This window comes from Struthio camelus, chromosome 8 (assembly GCF_040807025.1).
Source record: "Struthio camelus isolate bStrCam1 chromosome 8, bStrCam1.hap1, whole genome shotgun sequence".
Taxonomy (NCBI): domain Eukaryota; kingdom Metazoa; phylum Chordata; class Aves; order Struthioniformes; family Struthionidae; genus Struthio; species Struthio camelus.
Genome location: NC_090949.1, coordinates 4,191,588 through 4,213,239, shown reverse-complemented (window position 1 = coordinate 4,213,239; position 21,652 = coordinate 4,191,588). Strand labels below are relative to the sequence as shown.

The window sequence follows — 21,652 nt, the reverse complement described above, 5'->3', positions numbered from 1 at the left end:
TTTCCCTTGTTTCTCAGATGTTTCCACTTGGGCAGTGCCATGAGCCTGAGGAACCCCAGACTCAGCCCCTGCCTTCAGCAAACCTGACTGACAGCCTATTTGCCTGGATGAATTAATGAGCGCTCTAACTCCTGATCAGCTATGTGCTGCACGTTATATAAATTTCTCTCCGTGCTTCTTGTCTGGCCATCAAGCTCAGTTTGCTAAACCTGCATGGCTGTTTTCATCTTCTCCATAGCCTTTTTTTCCCTTTCTCACTGCTCTAGTCCTACTGCCAGCACTTCTTTAGCCATCATTCTCTGTCCTCCTGGTCCGTTTCATGAGTAGCCATCCCTTAACAGCCCCCAAATTTATCTTTTTGTGCCGTCTACCCCATCTGGAGCTCCCCTTTCTTTCCAGCCTTCCAACCGCCACCCTGTCTTCTGCTGGGGTGCCCACAGCTCTGCTAAAGAGAGCCATGTAAGACGTTTCCCTTTCCTAATTTGGTTACTAAGTGGACATCTCAATTCCACCAAAGCAAGCCTATTTACCACTGCAAATCTCAGTACAGTTTGAAGCCAGGATTTGAGAGTGGAGTGCCCATGTCCAACCTGCCAAGGATGCTTACCCCTTGGAGGGTGTTGCTTGTTCCCCTATCCAAAATGCCCAAGTCATCACCCGCAAGATTTTCAGACTAGCAGTCATTTGTTGGGTAATTCTGCAGGGCAAAGCTCGCTGAAGCCAGCTGGCTGCGTTTGCACCAGAGGGCGCTTGCAGACTGCTGAGCAGCAGCTTTCATCTTCTGTGAAACCCAGTGCTTTGCAGAACTGCACTAGCACTCTACTGCTTGGCTCTTGCAAACAAAAAGAGGAAAAAATCCTGTAAACAGAATCCCAGGTGTTTGCATTCTTCCTTTCTCAAATACTGAAATGACACTACAAAAATGATAGCCTTGGTTGAGACTAAAGAAATGGTGTCCAGCGTTTCCGGCTTGAAATGAAGCCTTTGGCTCACAGGTGCTGGTGGATTTGGTTCTGGTTCTCCCAACACAACTGGCCAAAGGGCAGCGGAGGCCAGGGCTGCCGTTGCCCTCCTGCCTGGAAGACGGGGGATACTGTGTTGCAGCGGGAGCACCATGTTCTTGGCAAGGGATGGAGTTTTTGTCCTTTCTCCAGCATGATGGTGACTGGCAAGGTGAAACTGTGCACCCTGAGGTGCACAGGAGGTCAGAATAACTCAGTTATTCTCTTTAATTTAGGGGTCTGCAAGTGAGTTTGTTATAGTACTTTTAGCACAACACAACAGACATGTTAAAAGCCTTGGAAATGAAATGCAGCAGAACATGTTTGTCTCCCAGTGCCACCAGTTTCCAAAGGAAGTGGGTACCAAACACGCTGGGGACTTGCAATCCCTCCACTGTCCTCCCCGTCCTTCCTTGTTAACATACTCCCAGTCTGACCAGCAGAGCCACCCTCAAAAGGACAGTCAGTTCAGGAGGCCTTTACCTTGGTGTCACCTCCATGAAAGGTGAGCATCTCTTCTGCAAACAAGTGCTGTGATACTACCTTTTACTGGCATCACCAGTCATGTGCAGATGAATCAAAGATAACTTGATTTTAGTTTTCCTCAGAGTCTCAGCTAAACCTCCCTGGTTATTAAAAGCATAATATGACTTAACTAGGCTGAACGGTGCAGTGTTCGGGACACTGACTGTTGCCCATTTCTCCATATGTTAGAAAAGGCAAGAACAAGTCTTTGCAGTATTTAACTCCCTACTGTCAGGGTCTGGATTCTCCTCAGTTGATTTTTCCATCACGGTGCCTTAGCAAGGGAGGCAGGGTGTGAAGCAAGGGCAGCCGTGCCAAGCTTTACAGCAAAACATCACAGAAGCGTCTTTTACCCAGCTAGCGCGCTTCGCCCCTGCTGTCTGCATATATTAGATACTGTGGTATCCCCAAACTAAACAGCCAGCATGGTGGTTTTCTCTTCTCTAAAACCTGCTCCTGTCCTCACTTTTTCCCATTTAATTCCCCCTGTCAGCAAACATGCACTACCACTGTGCTCCAAGATGTCTGTGGAGATAATCAGGACCAAATTCTGCCTTTCCTGTTAGCACTGCGTTATGCAGAAGGTATGTATGTATCCATACCATCATTAAAAGACTCTTTCTCTACAGCTTAATATCCTTGGGAACAATATGATATAAAATGATATCAGCTGGGACAGAAAGTTGACCCTGGCATGAGGGTAATCCATTGCTGCTCATCGGTGCAGAACCTTGCTGTCTGTGTGAACGTTTCCAGATTCGTACATGCATTTTTCAAAAGCTATTACTTAGACTAAATATCCAGAGGGAAAATCCAGCTTGAAACTAGCCATAGAGGATCATATTTAAACAAAGAAAGATCATATTAAAAAAAAAGGAAAAGAGCTCTTACATCCTATATACATTTGCTATGCCAAACAAATGTAGGCCAACAAACGTTTTTGCTGCTCTTGTGTTCATCCTTAGAGGAAAACTCTCTCTTGTGTGATCCAGTCTTCTGACTAAATTCTTGAGATGGAGCCCAAAGGAAAATGGACAAAAGCAAGTGGTATTTGCACTAAGGTCCAACGCCAATTACATTTATGATTGCAAAATAGCCTGATTATAGCTGTGCCAACAGAGCACGTTCTAAACTCAATAATCAGCCACCAAACCAAGATGAGCAAAGTTTCACATGCCCCAGTCCTATCCCCGAAACACTAAACTTCTCTCTACCAGCAGCACCGGGCTAAGGTCAAAGAACCCAGCCTATTCTCTCCACTCAAAGCCAAAGTGTTTGGCGGGGAGGGGCTAGAAATATTAGCTATGCATAAAAAATATGAGACATTGCAGAAAATAATAGAGCAAAAGAAAAAAAGGTCATTCTCCTGAGCAAGATTAATTTACCCACAAAACAAAATCAAATATTGAATTAGAATATATATTAACACATGAACTATTCATAAAGGCACTGAAAGAAAATAATAAAGCAAAGATAAGGAGCTCCACCATTCAAAATACATTGCTTATTTTCTTGCTAATATTTGTTTCCATGCTAAATTTCATGTTTATATTCTTAGATGTTTTACTACCGAGATTTTTTAACCAGCTTACTACCAGTTAAGCATTTAGCATCATCAGTGTCCTAAAAGGCAAAGGATGCATGGGCTGAGCTGATATTCTGACCAATCTGTTGCTAAAACTAAACCACCAAAGAGGGATCATAATTTATACTGGCAAAGTAGGTTTGGAGATAAGAAAGTAAGATAGATGAGAAACTGTTTAGGAAAAAGAAGTCATGAGTTGCACACATCAGGGAAGTTTCCAGATGGAAGGAAGTTTCTCATGGGTTTGTTCAAGGGTTGGTCTTGGGTCTAGTATTGCTGCTTTTATTAATGGACTTGGACTAAACCCAAGCGTGAAGCCAATTAAGCCTGCTGGTAACATAAAATGGAAAGGCGGCAAAAAATGAAAGAGGAGCAAAATATCATGTGAGAAGGAGCAACTGACACTGAGAGCTGGCAGAGACCAGACTTGGGGAGAGATATTTCCAGTAGAGATATGTAATCAAGTAGTTGCCAGCACTAATGCCATTGAACAAGGCCCCTTAAATCTTTATGATACCCTATGCAGTGCTGGGCATCTGGGTCCTGTAAACCACATTCGGTAAAGGTGAATTCCTCTTAGAACGGGTGTGTGAAGGAGCTGCCACGGTGACCGGAGAGCACAAAGCGACTCCTTGGATGGGAGGCTGAACACACCCAATATGCAGGGCGTGGGTTTTGTTTCAAGGGCTGCTTTATTATCTGAGCAAAACCAGTTCTCATGGGAACCTCCAGAATCCTTCTCTGCTATTTGTTTTCCATGCTAAATTTCATGTTCATATTCTTAGGCATTTTACTACTGAGTTTTTTTAAGCTTGTACAGTTGTTTTTCTGCAGAGGAAGGTCTCTTTCTTCTCCCTGTTCTGCCAGCCCTCTTTGTTCCCAAAACCGGCTGAACTGTATTAATTAGGCAGGTTGTGCTTTGGGGGTTTTGGGGCAGCAGGAGGTAGAAAAGAGAGGATGAGGAAGGCTGAGTTCCCATCCTTACCACTAAGCCTATAAATATTTCATCTGACCGAGTCCATTTCTGCTGTGATGGCCCTTGCAGATGGAGAAATCTAACCCTGCAAACAGAATCACCCGCGGGGCATGGCATCTCCCAACGCATTTACGGACTGGAGAGTCAAACCTGTCCCTGGGCCCACGAAGGAGCCCCTCTGGAGCACAGGCTGCGGATAATGCCTTGCCAGGGTCTGTCCTGTCAGCCAAAGAACTGATTACTTGGAGGCCTCCACACACAGCCCTTTTTCACGGTGGCGGGAGCGAGAGAAAACAGTTCCCACATAGCAGCTATTTCATACAGTGCTGATGTTATGTTGGGATTATGGGTTTGTTTTCACAGGAAGAGAAGTGACTGGAATACATAAATAATCAGGCAATTGCCTTGTACGTCTGTCGGAGTTGTACACGGCTGGCAAGGGAGTTATGCTGGGCGAGCTGAGAAAGGAGGCCAGGAAAGCGTGTAAGGCCAGGAATTTGGCTTAAGGACCACCAGGAGAAATGCGAGCCAGGATCAGAGCTAGCTGGAAACAGGCTCATTTTTAAAGTGTATTTATTAAAACCAGTTATTAAAATGAGTTGTGAAAGTAATGCATCTGGTTAAAAGAGTTTAAGCTGAGCAAAGGGAATTTACATACAAGCAGCGTAAACCCTCCCAAAACCTCTGGGTGGTAATTTCCCCAAGTCGGACTAATTCCTGTCTAGCTTGTTCCCCAGCGTCTTCCTCAATTGCTAGGGCCTCGCAGAAAGGCCTGCATAAAGAAAGGAAGATAATAATTAGCCTAGCATTTTCTCGCCTTTGTAGTCAGTCTGCAGGGACCAGTCTTTCAAACAGTTATTATTTGGTTAAATAATTGTGTTCTAGGGGATTGTCAGGAGGGAGAACTGGGATGGAAAAAGGGTATTTGCATTTTGCTATGCAGCACTGGGGGAGGGGGGCTCACACTTCCCTTGCTCTCTTCAGGGAGCTGAATTTTGTAGGCATGGGCCAAAGAAAGATTTCTCTCCTGTTCCACGAGATCACAGTTTTTAGGAATATGAGAAGAGACAGGAAAACCCTGAAGCTAATACAGGGCAGACTGATCACGCCAGGAAAAGCGCTGGAGAAAAGAGCTGAACCTTGAGCAAATCAAACAGAAAACTGGAGTAGAGCAATGGATGGTGTGCTTTTTTGTTACTGTGCCTCCTTATCTATAGCTCCCTGTACCTCTGAAAACCCATAGTTTCATATAGATTCCCTATTACTTGATCTGCAGCCCACTAATGGCCACAGCCACAGCTGTGGCAGTCCTATGCTGCAAATAAAAACATTCCAGCTGCTAGCTGATTTATTTTATTATCCGGAGACTCAGCTACTTGTCGTACGTTTCCTGAACTACATCTGTTGGGCGTTCTGTGGTCTTAATCTAGTTCTCAGTCAATGTTCTTTAAAGAACAAAACCAGGGGGAAAACTCCAATAACTCTATAGGTTTGTGTGTCAATCCAGGAACAAGCAAGGACCAACGACAGCTGCAGGCTGCAATTGCATGGGAAAGCGCTGCTGGAGGTCGCAAGGTTTGCAGCTCTTCTGTAGGAGCTATACCTCTCACCGTGATCCCGAGCCGTAAGTCAGACTTCTTCTGAATCCTTTCCACATGAGGGCATTAAATTCTCTCCACGAACGGTCACAATGGCCAGTTAATGTAACATAATATGATCATCCAGGCTGCAGGCACCTTGGGAGGTCTCTAGTCCAACCTCCTGCTCAGAGCAGGGTCAGGTCACACCGGGCTGGTCACACCGGGCTGCTCAGGGCTTGAAAACCTCCAAGGGTGGAGACAGCATGACCTCTCTGGGCAACCTCTTCCACTGCCTGACTGTCCTAAAATGTTTCTCCTTGGATCCAGTCTGAACCTCTCTTTTCACTACGGTGAAGAGCCTGGCCCCATAATTTCAGTGCCTTCACGGGGCCAGCAGCCGTGGGTCCCTGAGCCTTCCCTGCCCCAGGCTGAACCACCCACGCTCCTTGGCCAAGTGCTCCAGCCCAACTGCCATGGGGCTGTGTTCTCAACCTGGGAGATCCCCCAGCGAGAAATTCACCTTGGTGAGGACGACCTCCTCTCCTGTTCCTCCCTCCTGGGACCCTGCTATGCCCTGCCGAGCTTTGAAATATTTCCGTAGAACAGCACCACAGGGAAAATGCCCATTTTTTTGAAGCATAAAATGCCCGGGATTGTTTCCACAGCAGTGCAGATGGTGCTGGAATGTATTATGTGCAATCCAGAGCGCTTCAGTGACCATAATATTCTGGATGGCTGAGAAAGTTGGCTTTCCTATTATCTGCATGATGCGGTGATTCGGCCTGCTAACCTCTGGCATTGCAAATGGTAAGCAAAAATCAGTTTACTGTTTATGGGTGGCTGGCCTCCCCTCAAATTAGCAGCATCTGTGCAAGGGAATCGCAATATAATTAAAATAGAACTGATACAAACTTCAGCAAGACAAATCAAGGGTCCTAAAGAATGAGAGGCTTGTGGTTTCTTACCTCTTTTTAACAATCCAATAAGAAAAAGGAACATCCGTTGCAAACTTGAAAGGCAGCTGATTGAAAAGGAAGTTTTGGAGAAAGCAACCAGTGAAACTCTTTTTTTCTCTGCTGCACTTGGTGGAGATGCAAGGCAGCTGGCACCAGGGCTGGGCCCCAAACCCATCCCAGCCTTCCTCAAGTGCAAAAGTGGGAGCGCTTATCTCTAGACGCTTAAAATGAGTCTCAGCAATAGGAGGTTATGCTTGTTCTCTAAACAAATAAAGGAGCCTGAAGTGCTAAAAAGAACTAGAACTATAGAAAAAAACCTAGAAATATATTTATTTCTTTAGTGCTATTCCAGTAGCACAGGAGACCAGTGGTTCTCTCTATTTTTGTATTTTTAAAAACCAAGCCTTCTTGGAAAACAGACAATTTTGCCATGCGAAACCCGCCTGAGCTAATTCTGCACAGCACCAAAACATACCTGGCTATCCTTATTTCATGGGCTCCCTGCGTCCCCTCTGACGGGCCCGCTGTGGGAACCGTTGCATCGGATCGGTCACTTTTTGTACTAGGTGCTCTCCCGCTGAAAGGGCTTCATATCCACTTGGGGATCATCCCTGGGCTTGCTCCAGCATGCAGGTAAGCAAATAACGGAGATCACGATGCAGAAGAAAAAAGACTTTGCAGATCTGCAAATTATTTTGGGGAGAGGAAGAACGGCAGAGATTTAGAAAGCAAACTTCAGCACCTTGCACTAATAATAAAAAGTGATGATTCAGTGCCTACTCATTTGGGAAGGCAAAAACTAAATGAAAGTGAGCGCATTTGGTACCTGGAAAGACACCAAGGCATTCTGATTAGGGCACAAGTGTGGGAAGTTGTCTAAAAATAAACAAACAAAACCCAAAACTCTGAACATTTCAGCACCATCTGGAGACTCTGGGAGAAGAGCAAACAGCTTGCTACTGTAGGAGGCATTAAAGAACAGAATTTATATATATAAATAATATATATATGTATCAAAGCAATACACATCACCATTAGAGATGAGTCCAAGGCTTGGAAGTCAAGTCCAGTCAGAGATGCCTGAACGACTGATGGTCTTACAGTTTGCAGGCTCGAGCCTGGGGTCAGTCCGTCCGTGGCATCACAGGCACACTGCAAAATTTGGAGTTTACCCCATGTCCGCTTTCTGTTGCCGTCGGCTTGGCAGAATTCAGATCCAGATTTCGGGTTGTACCACTTCTTCATATTTTGTTTGACTTCTACCCGAGCTTACTGCAGAAGCAGCTCCCCGCTCGCCTTGGCGCCTCCCCCATTCCCTCGTGTGTTTTTTTTGTTGGACTAGGCAAAAGTGTTGATACAAGGAAAAGTGAAGGAAAGTGGCATTTACTGGGATATTACAAGGCTTGGGGTGATTTAGCGTTGACAGAAGGTTCTTTGGCCTGGAGGCAATAACAGACCAGAGCAAAACTGCAAGAAATCAGGCAGGATCTGAGAACTGTACACCTGACGGAAAAATAACAGCCCTGGAGAGGTCTGGAAAAATCCAGCAATATTTGACTATATTGGCAGAAAAACAACTGCATGAAAAAAAAAGATCAGAGGTGTTTTTCCAGCTCAGTTGCTGCATGAGCCCACCGCAGGGGCAGGCAGGCGGTGGGTGTGGAGGAAGGTGCCCCCCAGCTGGAGGGGGGCTCCTCTTTCTGGGGCTCTCGGGGGAGCCTGGCATAAGCAGAAGAGCCACGTTCTCACAGTTGTGAGACGTTACGTCTCACAGTCATGGGAGCACGTACTTGTCTTGAACAAGCCACTTGCATTAGATCTCAGCTTAGCCCCCTAAAATCAGGCTTATTTCAAGGTGTAGAGAGTTTTGGCTGAGCTGTTATTTCCACAGCAGGTTGAACCAGTGAGGTGCAATTTAATTGCTAGGCATGGACAATTAAATGGAATTAAATTAAAAAGTTAAGCTCTCATTATCTGAAACTGAGCACCAAAAATTAATAGACACTTACGGCCTAATCTCTGTTCCTCAGATCTCTAGCTGTAAACGGGAGCAGTATCGCTACCGTCTAATTTCATCATCTAATTATACAGGATTACAACGCTTACAGCTCCCATTTTGATATTCTGGTGCAACACCCCAAAGACAGGAGTTCTGTATTCAGGGCCGGGTCTGGATGCTCTTCAATGAATCATACATAATGCAATACACTGATGAAAAGGATAAGAAGGACGATCCAGTGACTCTCCGTTTACTGAATGGTTAATATTTTACTACAAAAGAGGAAAAAAAACCCAGCAACAACTAGCATTTCCGTTCGCCTTGTATAAGCCATTAGGGACGAAAGCATTATTTTAAAGGGCAGCTGAGACACTTCCCAGTTTCTTTTTCGTACTGGGCCAGGGTTTTGTCTCGGAGCAGCTCTGTTCTTCCTGCAGCTCACGCTTGCAGCCAACATCCCCTTGCCCTCGTGCAGGGCTGCCATTGCTTTGTGCCGGCCGAGCACGGCACTCTGCGCGTCCCCCCACCCAGGGCCTAAAAACGCCTAGGAGGGGGCAAGCCAAAGCAACACGCGGGGCAGCAACTGAAGAAAATGCCTATTTTATGTGCTCAAAGCTGAACGTGAAGTTGCCATGGACACAGTCTTCTGCTGCCAATCACGCTTTTGTTCAGCAAACTGCAAGTCTGACGGCTCGCAGGAATACAGGGCCCGGGTTCACTTCCCCATCAAGCCAGGACAGGAAGGCAGGAGGCCCAGCCTTGGGCACCTTTAGGGGTAGGAGGACAGCTGGGCAGGGTTAACTGGCCTGGCCCCGGGCTCAGGAATGATCCTTCAGCCCATCACAATCCATCTACGCTGCAGGGAAAGCTCAGAGAGGCCAGCGTGGCCACTGCCTTGCCTCTGGGCTCTTTTCTTTTCCTTCCTTTTTTCCCTGCCACGTGTTTGAAAAGGGTTGGAGGGGCTGGAGCGTTGCAATTTTAAATCATCTGGCCTTGCAGCAACACGTTAAATAAGCAACATGTTCGCAAAGCATTTTTTGCCTGATTTCAAAGGAAACAAGGCCTGCGTGAGGAGGACAAATAGTAAGGTGTAGTCTATCTCCACCCACCTTCCCCCACACTTCTTGGTCAACCTGAATCAAATCTGGCTGAGTGTCCTCATAGATTACCAAAGAAGAGAAACTCTTAATCCCCTCCTGTGGCAACCCACATCTGACATTTTTAAGCTCCAGGAGATCTGCAGGGAGAAGTCTGGGTGTCCCAAACACCCCAGATGCAGGGAGCGCATCCCACCGCTTCCCCTCGGGCAGGCTCTGCAATGTCACCAGAGTGTCTACTCCACCGTCCCGTGCCGGCAACGTGCTAGAGTGAGTACAGAAATAAAAGAGGGAACACCTGGGAGACGTGTGTGAATCCTCCTTGGTGCCCATGGACTGAGAGTTAGGCAGGGCTATTTCTTCGATACCTTAGGAAGATCCGCCAGTGGCAGTTTGCCCTCAGAAAGGATCCCTGTTAACATTGCCTTAGGATTGTGGCCCTAAGATCAAGAACAGTTTGGAACGTTTTACCGAGCGCAACGCCGAGGCGTCTGTCTCCCTTCAGGGCATGTTCCCGCTATGTACCACAGCCAGTTTTGCGTTTGGTATGACAAATTTTTCCCTGGATAGTAACTATGACAACAGGATTTCACTGTGTTTTCTTCAGCGGGAAGAACCCTCTTATTACCGTGCAATTTGTTAGACTAATAAAGCACTGAAATGCAGAACAGCACAACGCACTTGGCTAGCCTTTGAGGTTGTAAAAGGTGTCTAAATATGCTGCTTCTTTCCACATCTTTCGCCCAAAGGATTCATGGCAGGAGGCAACAAGAGGATGCTTGCGAAGATGGCATACCCTGTGATGCTCATACAAGCCACTGCAGTAAATGAGGCCATGAGAGGAAGAGGAGAAAGGTGTCATTTAAAACACAAATGCTGGTTGGCCTGGTCCTTTCAGGTTTTCTCTGGAGTGCAGTATCCCCTTGGCTCTAGAATAACCTCATATCTCTTGGGGCTAGTGGTCAAGGGCTCCTGCCAGTGCAGTTGCATATCCCCGGGAGTATTTTATCCTACTTATCAGTACTTTGCGCTGAAGATGTTAAACCCGGTTTTGCCTTTGTCTGGTTTCAACAGGCAGCGACGACCCGAATGAGCATCTCTGGGCTGCGCATGGATCTTCCAAGCTGGGCCAGCTTTCTCCCAAAATCTCCAAAGTATTCCTATGTATTCCCTTCAAAAAATCCTTAGCAAAGAGGATGCGCTCCTTCTGCATACAGCGAAGAGCCATACAAATGGATAGCAAATATTGGGAAAATTGCAATAAATTAGGCCTTGCACCGCCCACAGCCACATCCAGGGAAAGCATAGGCTAATCAGGAATCAGGGGAGCCAGCCGGGAGGGGATGGAGGGATAGGTGCAGAGAGATTGAATGTTGCCATGAGGCCACAGTCTGCCTCTGAACAGTACTCTTCAGCCTGGCCATATGTATTTGCTTTGGAGAGTAATAAACCTATGGGATAATTTAGCAAGGAAAAATCCATTGAAGCAAATAGTGTAAGTGATGGAATTGAAGAGACAGAGAGACATTTTCGCAGAGCTGCCCAGCGAATTGAGTTGACGAAGCAGAGAGTGGAGCTGCATGAAAAGGGTGAGTGACCTCTTTCCATCCAAATGGAGCAGTCTCTCATCTTCTCTTGTGGCAGTCCAGAGTTTTTTTTTCCGAATACCTAAAGAGGATGTATACTGCTGAGCCTTAATCTCAGAGTGCAATTGAAAAGGATATCACAGCATGTCATTTGGGAATGGGATTTAGGTGTTTTGCTAAGAGAGAAGGAAAAGTCCAGGCAGAGCAGAATTTGCTTTCTCCTCATCTCGTCCATTTTTTAAGCCAAACTCCAGTCCTGTGGCAGGATTGATTCAGGCTATATGATAAAGTGACTCATGCAAAGTATGCAAGCGGAGTGGTGCTGTCAGGCTCAGGCATGAGAACTAGAGAAACCTGAAGCTAAAAATACAGCTCAGCAATTACTCAAAGCTCTCTTAAATGAATAGCGCCTGCAGGACTGACTGGTCCGGCGCATATAAATAAGCTACCGACTGCTGCATTATTCACACCGAAGCAAAGGCAAACTGAAGAATAGAAGCAGCCAAGCTGGATTCAGAAGCACAGTCTATTTTTAAAAGTTAATTTCGTTTTTGTAACTTTGCGTGTCCATTCATATGTTGCTATGGGGCGTGGCCAGGGCGCGTCACCAGGTCTTGAGGACACACAGAGAAGTTACAGATATATGTTCTCAAAGTGCCACTTGTTGCCCTTATCCCAGCTCCTTGTCCTTGCCAGGTCATTTGGCTCCCTCCATACCTATAGTGCCATTTATCGACCTTTGCCGCCTTCTCAGAACAGTGCTGCAACACCCGACTGCATTGTGCCCTTCCCTAATCTCATACTGGGGCCGCTACGAGCTGTTCCTAGGGTGACCCAGGCTTACGGTGACATTTAAATTACCATTGCTCAAGCTATAGTCGGAACATCCTGCCCATGACAGCACCGGCTGCCTACAGAAAGAGTCAAGAAACCGCTGCCTGCCCATAGGGAAAGCAGGTGTGGTATTTGTTTTCAGCTCTCAAATGTCTTACAAGTTTACTGAGCTCGCAGTGGTGAGCTGCACAGGCTCCTTTCATCGCTTCAAAATTTGCAAAAGCAAAAAGGCAGTATGTGTCCTTACTCTGCAGGCAAGCTACCTTTCTGTCATGGTGTCTAACACCGATCAATCCCAGATTAGTAGACTGGAGTCACATTGGTTTACCCTCAAGAAGTTTAGCTAGTAACTGATAGCAGATACAGAAAAAAAGTATAAATGAAACAATATCATGTAGAAACATACCATCGAAAGCACAGTTGATTTAGTCTACACTCGTAGCGGAAAACTGAGTCTATCCAGACTTAACAAATTACTGTGAAATTTTCTAGCCCTGCCACAAGGTCTACTCAACCATATTCCCACCACTCGACACAGCACCTGAGCAAGCAGAAGTCATGCTTTCCTGAGCTGAGTGAGCAAAACATGGAAAGGCCAGAAGCCACCTCTGAATTTCCCATTGTAGAGAGTCTGTTGTATCCTCCCTGCCCAGATAATTTTCTTTCACCCACAGTACTTCTGTTCTTCACAAAACATTTCATCTGATGTTATTCCAGAACTGATACTAGGCTCCTTTGATGCACTGAAATTCCTCAAAGAACAATACTCAGCTTTTGCCCATAACCCTTATCTACATGTATATATTCCTCCTTTCTGCCTCAGGGGAGCTGTTTCCTATGATGTTCCAATGTTTATTTAGGTCATTTTTGTCTTGATGCAATTTTCTCTTTGGAGAAGAAAGCCTGCATATGTTTCTTCAGATGTCACTCTCCCTCATGTATAGTCACAGTAAATGCGCAGCTGTGAAGTCTTCCCTCTATGTAAACACTGAAATCTAGAAAAAGTATCCTAGTTATCTTCAAGACTTACCCTTGGGGTAACTGCTCCCCTTGAAGTCTGTATTAGTTTTAGTATTCACTTCAATTAGCAGCATTAGCCCAACACCGAGGCAATTTCAGAAGCCTCCTCCCAAGTTTCTCCTATTAGGATTCCTTACCCCAAAGTCTCCAGAGACATATTTTGCACATTTCATGTGTATGCAGCAATTTACTATATCCATAGGAATTTAAAGGACGCTTTTTATAGATCTGATTTCTCTTCAGCTAAATACAGCCCTCTGGATATGAAACTATCCATGGCGCACAAGAACGACAGCTCCTTTTGTGGTCTGCATGTATACCTACGGTGGCAGGCCTGTCCTGGTTTTCTGCTGCCACCCTAGGTTCTGGATAACATGCCCTTATTTTAATTATTTACCCCTACCAAAACCATCCAGTACAAGACTGCTGAGAAGTAAAACAAGAGCATATTCTAACTATCAGACAGTGAAATTTGGGTTTGGGTTGCCAAGTCAGTAAGACCAAAGTCCCTAGGATTTCTTACACTTTATGCAATTTGTCATGGCCCGGGTATCACACACACACACATAACCGGTTTTTTCTTCAGTAAAATAGCCTCCAGCAACAAACCAACCAAGGAAGAAGACATTCATGTTAAGAAGGACAGTTGCATACTACCTTTCCAGCTGTGAAAACCAAGGGGAGCGGAGCAAGATGGGCTCAAGCCAAGTGTTCCCACATGGTATTAAGAGGATAAATAAGTGTACTTGTGATTCAGCTCACAGTCTGGGGAGGAAGGATGCTAAATTTCTGCCCAGAGTTACTAGTCTTTTGTATGTGCTAATCTGCTGGCACGGCAACTGGATCCACTTCTGTGGCAGAAATCTGCGTGGGCAATGCAGATTCCTTCATGCCAAAGGAGCTAGATGCCAAATTTTGCTTGCTGTAATCTCTTGTAAACTCAGCAAAACTACTTATCCAAAAAGTCAGCAGGAACCTGGCTCCAATCCTTCACACAATTAAGGGCCTGATACTCCAGGCACTTACCTCTGGAGTAGCAACATCATTCTGCTTCCCAGCTCCTGAGGAACCAGGAGCTGAGTAGGGCAACTTGAAGTTTGTAGGACCAAAGCCTATTCATCCCTTGCTTGCTATCTGAGGGATCAAGTAGGAAGATGCACAAAATGAGAAGAAAACTTAGCGTAAGTCGGTCCATTTCTGAAGGAAAGGGAAACTCTGTGGATCGTTTATAAATGAGATAAGTATGCCTTCAGATGTCACCAATGATGCTCCGGGCCCCCCTAATAATTCAGCTTTTGTCTGAATAGATCCCAAATGTGGCATTACATCTCTAATATTTAAGTGATTAAAAAATCCTAAAGCTGACAAACGAGGAAAGCAACACAAGGCTGCATCTGAAACTTGCTTATTTTGCCGTACCACAGTTCCCGCTGGCCTTGGGAGATGCATTTCTCATTGCCAATATTATTAACAGAGTCTCACAAGCTGACTTTCCGACAGTTGTCATTTCCTACAAACAGGCTGGCTTTCAGCATGCGCCAAATCCATCTGCTAAAGCAGAAAGCCAGTTTACCCTTTGTCAAAATACTCCAGAGCAGTCCTTCCCGCACAGCTGAAGGTGTGTCTAGCCCGGGGTGCTGCAGCCGCCCCAGATCCAGCATGAGCCCTGCGGGAGCCGAGCAGGAGCCGCGGCATCTCGATACGAGTATTGTATCCTTGCGCAGCAGAGAAGACCTGCTTTTTCAGCCATCGCTATGAGCCCGTGAGATTTCTATTTACTTCTCGTCATGCATTTTGAAAGCTGCATTAAGTTTTAGGAATAAGTCGTGCTACGTACACTTATGCATCTACGTGTGGGTGTGCATACACACATGTATGTATATATAAGAGAGGGCGTTATTTGTATCGAAAGTGGACTTTTAACAAGCAAAACAAAAGTATACTTGAATATTTGGGGATGTTTATTATGATCTCTTAATGTGAAGGCTTGCTACTGGTGGTGATTTCCAGTGGGCAGATTTTACTGTAAAAAAGTAAGTTAATTGTTTTACCTTAAGATAATATTTACTTAGCCAAGGATTTTTTTAAAGCTTTTTTTTCCCTCAAGTGGACCTGAGTAACCAAGTGGAACAATCTTTCTAACCTCCCGTTTGTAACTTTTCGCAGGAAGGTGAGAAGGGCTTACTTCGTGCGCTGCCTTGGAGAGCAAGGCAGGCTCTATAAGGACAAAACACCAGATCCCAGCACTATCCCATGGCTCTGCTCCCTGCTTCAGTGGCTTCATGTCTGGGACTCTTCATTTGCCTCCTGTCATTCAGTTCTGTGGTTCATGCACAGAACCTTTTTGCACTGTTACTCTTCCACTGTTGGACCTTCCTGCACTTTTTACCCAGTTTCCTTTATTTTTTGCTGAGAAACTTCTCTAATAGTTGCTCCCAACAGTGTCTGTGTGGGGGCAGGTCCTGTTCCTACAGGGTTGGGAAGGTAAGAGCCCTTTCTGCACCTGCAAGGTGAAACCAGACTGTCTATACATGGATGTGGTTTCTTTGTGGTTTTGGCTGGGTGGTCCAGAGAGGGCTTGAATTTTGGAAGGTATTTGAGTTTTAAAGAGAGCCTGCAACCCACTGAGCTGAAGGCTGGTGTCTTCAAGGTTTGCCATCTGCATGGTTTGACTACTGCGATCATTAAAGTCTCTCCCCTGAGTGATTTTAAATCCAAATGCTAAACTAGTTGTAAACGTACTGGGTGAGGAAAAAGAAGAAAGAGGGAAGAATTCCTTTCTAGTGACAGGTTATCCAGGACCCATCTGCTGGTCTTTCAACCCTGCCCTGCTGCCTCAGCTCTACTTTTTTCTTCTGGTTCCCCCTCAAATTGAACGTCCCCTGCTATTCCCTTGCTGTACAGCGCACACCTCCAGACGTCCAGATGATGGAAAACCCTGACCTACAAGCCTTCCAGAGCTGCTGCACGTCCAGGTAGGAGGAACGAGCTCCTGAGAAAGATGAGTAGCCAGTAACCTGTCCCTGTGCCAAAATAAGTACAACTTATTTTTGCGAGCCGCATTTGCACAGTCATGTCCATCACTGGATTTGCTTCATCAATCACTGCAATATTCAGGCCCTCTCAAACACTCATTTCCCTACCTAGCACCGCACTGCGCAGCCGCCAAGACAGGCCTATGGACGAATTTCAGCTCTGTCTTTACCGGAGTAGCTTTCCAATTCTGCCATGGATTTTTTGTGTGGATCTGAACAATCTGAGCTAGCGCTGTGTATGTAAACTGGGCATAATACTTTGCTGCTGGGCCCATTAATATTATTCTGAGTTCAGTGAGGAATTCCCTGTATGACAGCTTTATACAGATAGGAAAGGACAGAGTTTCTGAAGCTGCACCCTAGCTCACGACCGTGGCGTTCGCAAATCCTTACACCTCTGTTATGATGCTGATGAACAGCCCTCATAAGCTCACTCAAGCAGACAGACTATTTTTGCATGAGTAACCCTAAAACTCTTGATAGGATTTAAAGTCTGGCGATAAGAGAGCTGTGCTGTGCATCCAAATTGAGTTATTTTACTGCTGTGGTAGTTTATATTCAGGCACAGCTGCTTAAGGGCTTAGCTATAGGATCAATGATGTTAAGAAAGCAGCAAATTAACCAACAATTTGTTTTTAATGTCAGTTCTGTCCGGGAAAATTACCATTATTGCCTATGCTGGAACAAGCCTGATTGTTCAAATGGGAAGAAACTCACCTCCTGTGAGGTTTGATTAGAACTGGGACGCTATGAATTGCAGTATCAAAAAGCATTATCACAGGCAAGCGTTAGATGTTGTCTGATGACTTTCTCTTCACAACATGGTATCAGCATATCTGTGCCAGCAGGAGGGGCAGGACTTGAATTTGACTCTTGTAGTAAAGGTTGCAACCTTCGCACAAATGTGGCACTTCCATCCCGACAGCCACCAGCACCGCAGGCATACTCTGGCGTCACACGTGCAATGTTGGACGTTGGAGATGGCCTGAGTGTCACAGAGCAGAGCTCCCAGCTGTGAGCTACTGGCCATAGCTTCCATACCTGTAAATATACTTCAGGTCACAGCAGAAACAGAAGACTTGGGGACTGCCATAGGAGAGATCACGTTAACATGTAAATGTATTTAAGGCATCATGCTCCCACTCTCTATTCAAAGAGCTGTGGAGGTTGACTTCTCCTGACTGGCACTGCGTTACCCAGACTGAGGGTCTAACCTTCATGTGCTTGGGCCACTTTTCAACATAAAAAAGCGATGGAGAGTGTGCCCCGGTATTACTGCAGATGTACGGCACTGCAAATGAGAGCAAAATTAGCTCCTTGGACAATAGGGAACAAGCGGCAAACATGGGAGAGATGTCACTCCCACTGGCAATGAATCTAGTTTTAGACAAACTTGCCTAAGTAGTGGCTCACCTTCGGACTTTATATGTCATTTTGGGGCTTCATTTGCCTTTACACTCACTTTTATTAACAGAAGTTGACTGGCAACGAATTAATTCAAGCTCCAACATGACTAGCTTAATTAATGCACTGACTTGGGGTGGGAAAGCATTTACCCGATGAACGTGCAGCAGCAAATCTAGGTTATGCTGGTCCTTTCCTCTCTCATTCCCTGCTCCTCGTCCTCTCTCTCCTGCCACAGCTCACGGCCCCTCAGCTGTGCTGATACAACTCTTTGGGAAACCGTGCTCTCAAGAGGTGAAGAACTTGTCGGCAGACGGGCCATCAGCAAGTTTTCCAGCCTGAGTGCTGCAGACTGAACAAGAATTTCCGAGCTGTGTTTTGCTAGGACTGAACACGAATGCTTTCAGGGTTGTGTTTCTTATTACCATGCACCTCTTAGGTGCTAGGCCTGGACCAGGCCATCATGCTTGAACAGGAGAAATGAGAATCCCAGCTGAAAAGCACTTATAAACAAAAAAGACCAATAGAACAAGACAGAACTGGCTAATGAAAACCAGCTGATACTATTGGCATCTACTGTTGGTACTGGCCAATATTTTGGAAGGGACCATGGCAAGAAAGACCTCTGGAGAGCTCAGAAGGGCAAGGAGGTAGCTCTGCATGAAGTAGGGGAATGTACCTCCCAACATACCTCCATGTGGGAACAAGCTTGCAACAAAATGGGGTAGGTCAGCCAGGCAGGCTGCAGCAAACAAGCCCAACTGCACAATTTATCAATATTCATAATGTTTTCTCCTCATTAAACCTGGCTGCCTTTGCAGTGACTTGCAAGGTTTCGCCACATGTGTGCTTTTTTTTGTAAAAGCTTTTCAGCTAAAGTGGCAGGTCTGAGAGCCACCACAGATGTATACAGGGGGTCAGTTTAGATCTTGTAAATCCACAGTGCTGCTGCTGAACATAACTGTTTTCCAAAAAGGTACATTTTCATGTGTCAAAGTCAATGTTCCGAGCATGGGAATGTAAAAACAACTTTTCAGGGTTAATCTGAGACAAATATAAGAAGAATCTTATAGTATAACAAGCCAGCTCCTATTGACTTCAGAAGGAGCGTGAATGGAGTAGGCCCTTAGCAGGGAACTCAAGATTAAGCCTAGGGTATTTCAAGACTATAGAGCATCTTCCCTCTGATTTCCATAGCTTTTATATGCTTTGTGAATTACAGCTGATGGCACTGTAGCACGTTATGAGTTATTCATGTCTTCATGGTTGGGAATATGGGAGCCCTAGAGCACTTCGATGCTGCTTATCTACAGCTGTACAGCTTGTGAGCTGCAAAGTCATGAGCAGAAACCCAGCAGAGATGACAAGCCCAGGACAGCAGCTCACACTGGCAGATAACTTTCTGAACTCTTGGATGCTGTCACTGAACGTTAGCCATTTTGCAGAAGAAGGGAGCAGAAAGCATGCAGTCTCGAACAGGCCCTTGTGGTGATCAGTGTGGGAACAGCTCCAAAAAGGGTATTTAACAGATAAAAGATGTTTGTTTTCAATGCTGTCTGACTTGGACGTGCTAATCCATTTTGTCATCCCTCAGACTTGGAAGTGACCACATAATATGGCCTGACAGGAAAACTGTCAGAAAACAAGCAACCAGACCTTTACTGTCAAACAGTTGACTTCCCAGTCCCCTTAGGTGTCCGTTAATTCATTATTATGCATTTTTGCAGTCAGTCTTTGATCAAAAGAATGGACGACATGAGCTTACATCGTGTGAACCAGGTTTAGTTCAGTCTAGCCCAGCCATCCACCATCAGCTCAAAAATCACAGACTGAATATGCAGATGCCTTCCTGAAGAAATCTAATTAAAGTGGTCACCTTGTAGGCATAGGAAAAATGTATTGTGGGTAGGAGCACAGACTTTCCGGAGGCAGCAGTACAAACAGCAATTTTGCTCTAGGAAGACAGACAGGACCCCCAGACAGGTTTTTCTGCTCAGAAATCCTTCTCTTGCCTGTACTGAATTGCAGAAAAGTCCTCAGATGAAATGCAACCAACGACAAAGGTTTCGTCTACAGCATAGTCTAGTTAACCCTACACAAGAGTGAGCTCAAGTTGGCCAGATGAGCTCGTCCCCAAGCTTATTTCACTAGTACTTGACGTTTCAGTCTAGAAGGGTTTTTACCTTGCTTCAAGCTCATATATTCCATTTGCTTCTGAGGGTTTTCGTAACAGCCAACTTCTTGGGTGTTTATTGTGCCAAGGGCCAAAAAAGTGGTACCTTCCCAAAGCTGTCCGCAAAAGGCAGAGCAATGCCTGCTTTGGATCCACTGCTAAGGTCTCCCTTTTTTGTGCAAGATAGATCAGTGTAGCACCCATTCTCACCCAAGAGTCATCAGCTTGGGCCAAATTTAGTCAGCCTGCATATTCTAAAGCAACACAGGGGTGGGTGAAGCTAGAAGCTGAGGTGCACTGAATCATGTTTGTCTTAAAAAACACCTCTTACAGTAAGGATAGAAATTTAACATTTTTGTTATTCCACTCCCATGTTATGCCAAGGCAGTAAAGTGTAAGCACCAGTTGTCCAGCTCATTTTTTTCCTCCATTGGACATTTCAGTGGGAACTCTGACACCTCAGAGCCTGCTACAGTGGCATCTTACGTCTGGCAGTGAAGATATTTTATGTTAAAGACTGACGCACAACAGAGAAAGCAGTCACAGTCGATTCACCCTTCCTTCAGGGTGCCGTTGCCATACAGCAGAGCTAAAGCTTGGAGAAGGCTGAAACTACGTCACAGAATTGAAGAAGCTACCTCTACCACGTCATTGTTAGCGTGAGTTGGAAGGACTCTTCTACCTATGTGTTGAAAGCACCACGGGTTAGTAGGTCAAGTCTAAGGAACCTTGTAGCACCTCACAGGGATTCTGGACGTGCCACACCTGCCGTGGAGAAACACCTCTTTAAGAAATGTGCGTTTTCACTTCGATTTTGTTTTGTTTTAAATAGTGTTTGAGCACTTAGTTTCCTTCCTGCAAAATCTGAGCCAAGTACCCCTGAGGGCCCAGAAACCCCACCTGCAAAGACAGAAACGTCCTGAACCTGTTCTGAACAGGACTTGAACTCTTCGGAGGCTCTCAACTCCATAAGCAAAGAAAGAAAAGTGAAACAAACTTAGGAAAAAACACACTGCTGATACTGAAGTGTAATAGCTCTGTGATTAAAAGCTCTTTTTACGGCCTCATATAAGAAAGAGCCCCCTTGGCATAAGGCGTTATCTTATTAGCTCTGATGACTAGGGAAGTGTTGCACATCCTATGTGTGACTTGGTTTTCTGCCCTTTCAAATGCAGGCGCTGACAACACAGGACTCTGGGGCCAGCCAGGCTTTGGAAGAAATTCTGCATTCAACAGGGCAGATACGCCTGGAGAGCCTCAAAGAGCTGGAAAGTCAAGGCCCTCTCCCCGCACTGAGTATATGCGAGAGATGAAAATAAATATGAAGGAATATCAAAGGTGTTGATAAGTGCATTAGTTATTGTATGGATCGATACATCACGGTGCATATGGCATACAGACGCAAGCGATATCTTCATCATTCGCACAGCCTCTTCTCAACTCAAAAAAGAAAATAAATCACAGTAAAGCCCATGAGATCACGGCTGGAACCTATAGATTGAAACGCTTTCAGAAATGATAGCAGTTAAAGAACCAACTTTCAAAGAGCAAGCCAAGCGATTGGAAACAAGATAAAGTTTCCTTCTCTCCACTGCTCTGATGGACAGCATTAGCTTGTGACATTTCTCATTTCTGCCTCTCCGAAAGTGAAGCTTGTGGAAAAAGCAAGGTTTGTGACCATTTATTTGAACGCTCAGCAGTTGTCCAGTTCAGCCAGGCTCAAACCTCTTACTTATTCTTTGCAAGTCATCTGTAAACAGTCACTTAAAGGGCTTTTTGTTCTCAAAAAACTTTTGGGAAGTGCCTCTGTGTACTAAATATCCATAATTGTGCATGTACAAAAATGTATTTATTCTTCTATTTTCAGACCCTCCCCATCAT

The 21,652-nt window shown here is 45.4% G+C and overlaps 1 long non-coding RNA gene across 2 annotated transcripts; it reads left to right on the top strand.

Moving 5' to 3' along the window:
- The first annotated feature begins 83 nt into the window (after nucleotides 1-83).
- LOC138068084 (uncharacterized) lies at nucleotides 84-21,214 on the top strand. 2 transcript variants are annotated; one of them, XR_011142709.1, is made up of 6 exons: nucleotides 84-2,110; nucleotides 5,595-5,711; nucleotides 6,333-6,474; nucleotides 10,794-11,308; nucleotides 15,326-16,134; nucleotides 17,837-21,214. It is a non-coding gene; the product is annotated as an uncharacterized lncRNA (long non-coding RNA). The 2 variants fall into 2 exon arrangements; XR_011142708.1 differs by having other exon boundaries at nucleotides 10,794-14,921.
- The last annotated feature ends 438 nt before the right edge of the window (nucleotides 21,215-21,652 follow it).